Consider the following 6,567-nt stretch of genomic DNA (forward strand, 5'->3'; position numbering starts at 1 on the left):
TATCCAAAAAAGGGCTCCAGGAAAATGGAGACTTCTCCATGACCTACGTTCCATAAATAGTCATATTAAAAAGATGGGAATGCTTCAACTCAGACTTCTGCACCTTTCTGCAATACCCAAAGATTGGCACATTGCCATTATTAACATCAAGGCCTGCTTTTTTTCCATCCCCCTACATCCCAAAGATAAAGAATATTTTGCCTTCTCAGATTGGGAACCTAACTGTCATCTACCCATTCGTCGATATCAAGGGAAAGTTCTCCCTCAAGGAATGAAAAATAGCCCTACTATATGTCAGATGTATGTTGCCCATGCTATTAGGTCTTTGCTTTCAAAATGCTTTTGTGTCCATTACATGGATGACATTTTAATAGCACATAAAGATTCTACAACTACGCAAGCCTGTTTAACACAACTCAAGAAAAACCTGGAGCCAGCAGCGGGCTGCCTTGGGCAGCTCCGCTGGGCCTCCGGGTCCATAGCTGTGGGGACCATGGCGCTGAAGTGGATCCAGAAGGAACTGACCAACTTGCATAGGGATCCTCCTGCCCAGTGTTCTGCAGGACCTGTGGGTGATGATTTGTTCCACTGGCAGGCCACCATCATGGGTCCAAATGAAAGTCCTTACCAAGGAGGTGTTTTCTTCCTGACCATCCACTTTCCTACTGATTACCCTTTCAAGCCCACAAAGGTTGCTTTCACGACCAAAATATATCACCCCAATATCAACAGCAACGGCAGCATATGCCTGGACATTCTGCAGTCACAGTGGTCTCCAACACTGACTGTGTCCAAAGTTCCCTTGTCCATCTGCTCTCTGCTCTGAGACCCCAACCCTGATGATCCTCTGGTACCAGAAATAGCCCATACCTACAAGGCTGACCAAGGAGAAGTACAACAGACCAGCAAGAGAATGGACACAGAAATATGCTATGTAAGTGCCTTGAAGGATGTATGGGAGACTTTGTCCAAAGTAGCTCACCAGGCACAGCAGTCTTCTTGTGAAGACCTGTGAAGACCGCCTGTGGAGGTGTTGGCTGGGCTGCTCACACATCATCTGTTCTTCCCACATGTGTTGGCCAACCCACTTTCTGGCTGCAGCGCATTGGTGCCACCCTCAGCCCTTGTGGCTTTGACAATATCATGTCTTTAATGCCAAATCAACAGCCATCATTATTATTTCCTGTAGCCTCCTGGTTACACTGAAATTGGTCTTTCTGCCCCAGCTCTGCTCATCTCTGAAGGACCAGGCCCTAGGCACCTACCCTCTCTGGCTCAAGTAGTATGGCTGCTCACTATGGCACCACACAGGGGCCCATCCTGGCCCCTCACCACGTACCCTTTGCCTTTAGAACTCAGTGCTGTCCTGAGCTTTCCTCATATCGTGTCTGCCACAGAACCAGGTCCTGAGGAGTCTGAATACATCCTGGAGGCTCCTGAAAGTTGGAACACCCCTGGAAAGCAGAGGCCTCATTCTGCACTCCTGCTATCCTCTATCCTCTGCAGTACTGCATACTGCACTTCTCACCTCACACCAAGAAACAGCCAGTGGCAAATTTCAGGATATAAAGCACAGAACATCTCAGGAGAGATGACTTCTTTTTCTGAAGCAAGAGCAAAATTATGGAGCCTGGAGAGATTTGGGTTCTGCTTTTCTATAAGGGGTTTCTCCCAACCCCACCTCCTCCTACCAGGAGCCTACTTGAAATCCAAGTAGAAGCCATTCATAGACCAGAATGCAAGGGACTAAATGTAAATAAAAATACAATCTCCCCATAACTCTAAATGATAAAAAACAAAGAACAAAAAACAAACCAAAAAAATCTTACAATGCTAGGCCTTCATATTGCCCCTGAAAAAATTCAACTTAAAGCCCTTTACGCCTATCTTGGATACCATTTAAATCAAACAATTATCCCAAATTGGCCTAGTATTGTCATTAAGTCCCAATATACTTTAACTGAATTACAACAATTATATGGACATATTAACTGGGTACGCGATTTTATGCACCTCCCCACCCAACAGCTCCAACCTTTATTTCAATTGCTTTAGGAACCCTCTGACCCAATTTCCCTTCATATACTTTCACCTGATGCTCAACAAGTTTTACAAGTCACTGATCGATTATGGTCAACCCCTTTGGTGTTTTTAAATACCACCCAAAAATCACCCTGATTATATTAAATAATAATGGCCTAATGGCAGCGCTGACGCAAACCATGGTGAGTTACAATGGGTACACTTTGCCACTTCTCAATTACCAAATATTAGCACACCCATTACCATGCTATGCAACCTAGCCATCAAAGGCGCAGAATGTTGCTGTCAAATTTATGGCTGATTCCCCAACTGTCTTATCTGGCCCATTACAAAAACAATCTTTGATTTCCTAACGACCGAAGAGGAATTAGCCTTACAAATCATCCACTACTATTTTAACATTGATAATCATATTCCCAAAAGCCCTGTTTTAAAAGTTACCCAAGAACTCCCACTTTCATGAAAATGTTATACCCGTCCCAAGGGGCAACCTATCCCTCAATCAGTTGTACTTTTTACAGATGCTGGCAAAACTGTTTATGGATTTTACAACGCCAATACTAAAAAATACATGCTTCAACAACAATCCCTGTCCTTTCAAGCTGCTGAGTTACTGGCCATTTTACTCACCCTTACATCTTTTCCCAGAGAACCTCTTAATATTTTTTCTGATAGTTTATATGCTGTACAAACTGTTGCCATTCTTCCTGAAGCATTATTAAGAGATGATGGTCATGATGTAACGTGAATAATGTGTAAACTACAAACTATACTAGACAATCGTGTCCAACCCTGATACATTCAACACATTAGATCTCACACTAACCTCCCAGATCCCTAACTGCTGGTAATAAAGCCATTGATCATGCTGTCACATACTCACCAATACGTCTATGGACCAGGCCCGAACGTTACATCGTCACTTTCATTTATCAGCATCTTCTATCAAACAGTTATTTCCTGATTTGACGCACCAACAATGCAAGCACATGATTCAGTCCTGCTCCTCCTGTGTGCCTCTTTTACCCTTAGGACCGCTCCAACCCATGGGAACAAATCCGCAAGGCCTTAGACCCAATGGCACATGGCAAGTGGACATAACCCATATCCCCCAATTCGGTAAACAAAAATACATTCATGTATGCATAGATACATTCTCAGGCTTTATTACAGCCTTAGCCTTAACAGGTGAAACAACAAGGCATGCTATTAAGTCACTTATGCATGCCATTACAATTATGGGCATTCCTTGGACCCTTAAAACAGATAATGGCCCTGCTTACACCTCCAAACAGTTTCATGAATTTTGTACCCTTTGGAACATTACACACCAGACAGGTATTCCATATAACCCACAAGGCCAAGCCATTGTTGAACGCAGTCATAAAGAAATCAAGACCCTTCTTTTAAAAGAAAAGGGGGAACTGGAGGTGTTAGGGCTTAATCACAATTAAATTATTGCCTTATAGTAAAAAACTTTTTAACATTTACACCCACCACACGCAGGTCCCCCGTGGCCCTGCATTGGGGACTCATGAAAACACCTACTCCGGTCCCTTTGGTTAGATGGAGGGACCCCATCACAAGAAAATGGGAGGGCCCTGCTCTCCTAATGGCACAAGGGAGAGGATTTGCTTGTATCTTTCCAGACACAAGTGATAAACCTGTTTGGATCTCAGCTCGAGATGTCCAACCAACCATCACCACCTACGAGCAAGATGAGTCAACTACGCTTGAACAGCCTGAGGAGGACAAGATGCAGACCTCGAGCTAGAGCCCATGCCATCACTTGGGAAGACCTAAAGGGATTGGTAGAACAAGCACAGGCTATGGCCTCAGCCCCTAACCCGGGGCATGGTACTCTATTCCTACTAATGTGTGCCATTATTACAGCCAATTCTCAATCTGCTGCAGGGCAGGGTAAGATAACTTCAGTGCCCAGCCCCCAAATCTTAATGATGGTAGGGGAAGATACCACCATCTTCCCTCAAATGCTTTCTTCCAATGACATGGTTGGCCTTCCTTTCTCAGCAGATGCTCTATGGCATCAAAAAACAAACATTACTTTTGGATGGAAGGGAGCCATCTCTTTGTTTTTCAAACGAGATGGTAAAGCAATTTGATGGCTGTACCATACCCCTCGCAACAGTAACGCATGGGACAGGATGGTGGAACTACACAGGACCCTACCTCATTTGTCCCACCCGAAAAAAATGCATTCAGGCTACCTTTTCTTTCTTTTTTTTGGGGGGGGGGTCCGGTCGTGGGGCCTGAACTCTGGGCCTGGGCGCTGTCCCTCAGCTCTTCAGCTCAAGGCTAGTGCTCTACCACTTGAGCCACAGAGCCACTTCCGGCTTTTTTGTTTTTGCTTATGTGGTGCTGAGGAATCGAACCCAGGGCCTCAAGCATGCAAGGCAAGTGCTCTACCACTGAGCCACCTTCCCAGCCCCTCAGGCTACCTTTTCATATGCAGTTATGCCCACACAGGGAGTTTGATAGCTTTGGCAATGTTTCCACTCCTCTTGAGGAATTAGTGATTAGCCTTTGTGCCAATTCCTGGCAAGGCAAAGTATGTGGGGACCTCCCGTTGTCCCTCTACCCCGCTATATACAACCAATCTGAAAAAGATGCCCAACCTCAAAATCTTTAGTTTTATAACTCTTCAGGGGGACGATTGGGAGGTCTAGGACCCCCCCACCCATGCCAATTGTTTGTTCATCACATTTCTGCCTGGATTTGTCCCCTTTCCTATTGGCCAATACTTGTTGCTGTAACCGATCTGCATGAGACCAGATGTCAGGAATGGTAGTGGTTAGAGCCCCGTTCTTTTTTTGTCTAGGAGACAACTCCTCCGCTACTTGCACTCTCAGCAATCACTGGCAACCCAATGACTCATATCCTTTTGCAGGTTTGGTACATGTTCCCCCATTTATTGTTCTGGCTATTAATGACTCTCATTCTCCCAGGTTCACTTGATTCATCTACGTCCTAAAAGAGCAGTGGGATTAAGCATTGCAATGGTGTCGGCGATCATCTCTAGAGTGGCTTCAGCTACCACTGCCGCTATATCGCTGTCCCAAAGCGTGTCCATAGTGCATCAGATAAACCAGCTCATCCCTCAACTGCCATCCATAGAATTACAACATTTGCAAGTTGCCAGTCATATTAAGGGAGGCCTCCTTGTGCTCCAACAACAAATATACTTGCTTCAAGAACAGATTACGTTTCTTCGATTTCAACAAGGAGGACTATGTAATGCTATGACTACTTCCGTCTGTCAGCTTTCCATTTCCGCACCCAAGGCCACTGAACTTAGTAACTACATCAAAGGCCCTTGGTCCCTTAAGTACTTAAACTTCACCCACCACCTGCTGCATGATGTTACCCGCCTAAACCAGACCACCATACAGCTTATTCCTGCTGCCTCCTTTTTAGAAGATGTGCTTTTAAAGTTACAGCAGTGTTTTTCATCATCCTCTCTGGTCATCTGGGGGCCTTGCGCTTATAGGGCTTACTCTCCTAGGAATTATTAAATGCTTGCACTCCTGGCAAAAACGCCTCCAAAGAAGGGTCACCATAATGACAGTCCTTTAAAAAAAAAAGAGGGGGGGTAATTTGTGGGTAAAGCCAGTCAGATCTGGTTGAGTCAGCTAAAGTAGCAGTTGAAGCACACTTTCTGCTCATAGAGATGTGATCCACAGGTACGTCTGCCTAGCTTGCCACCATGAGCTGTCCACGCTCCCTACATGCCCCCGGGGATCAATCAGTGCTTGTCACCAAGCAGTGCCCATCACAAGTGCCTTACATCAACTCGCTGCTAAGTAATTGGCTGGGAAGGACTCAGAAGGTTGGGAAAGCTGGGGCTATAAAATCCGCCCCCCCCTTGTGCAGAAATAAACGAGACCTGCTTAAGCCTGTTCTCCCAACGTGTGTTCCTTGTGCTCATCATTCGCGCTTACCTCCTGCTGGAGATCTAACCCTACACATAGCTAGTAAAGATTTTCTCCTATTTTGTGGACTATTTATCTTGCTATGTTTGCCTTGCAGAAACTCTTTAGTTTGTTGCAATACCATGTATCCAGTCTTTCTTTCTTTCTCTCTTTATTTCTTTCTTCCTTTATTTCTTTTCCTTTCTTTCTTTCTTTCTTTCTTTCTTTGTCTCTTTCTTTCCTTTTTTAGTCAGTTGTGGGGCTTGAACTCTGGGATTGTGCACTGTCCCTGAGTTTTCAGCTCAAGGCTAGCGCTCTGCCACTTGAGCAATAGTGCCACTTCCAGTTTTCTGGTGTTTAAATGGAGACAAAAGTCTCATGGACTTTCCTGTCTGGGAGGACTTTGAACAGTGATTCTCAGATCTCAGCCTCCTGAGTAGGTAGGATTACAAGCATGAGCCACTGGCACCCAGCTTGTCTTTCTTTGATTTGTGTGATTCTCGATTTTACTTAGGAAGTTTTGACCCATGCCAGGAGCCCTAGTGTTTTCCCTATCCTTGCCTGTAATATTTTCAGGGTATCTGGTCTTACACTG

The 6,567-nt window shown here is 45.0% G+C and overlaps 1 pseudogene; it reads left to right on the plus strand.

Moving 5' to 3' along the window:
- The first annotated feature begins 492 nt into the window (after window positions 1-492).
- Window positions 493-1,009, plus strand: LOC122098749 (annotated as a pseudogene).
- Window positions 1,010-6,567: the final 5,558 nt, after the last annotated feature.

Source organism: Dipodomys spectabilis, unplaced genomic scaffold (assembly GCF_019054845.1).
Source record: "Dipodomys spectabilis isolate Male_0828 unplaced genomic scaffold, ASM1905484v1 ptg000491l, whole genome shotgun sequence".
Lineage (NCBI taxonomy): Eukaryota > Metazoa > Chordata > Mammalia > Rodentia > Heteromyidae > Dipodomys > Dipodomys spectabilis.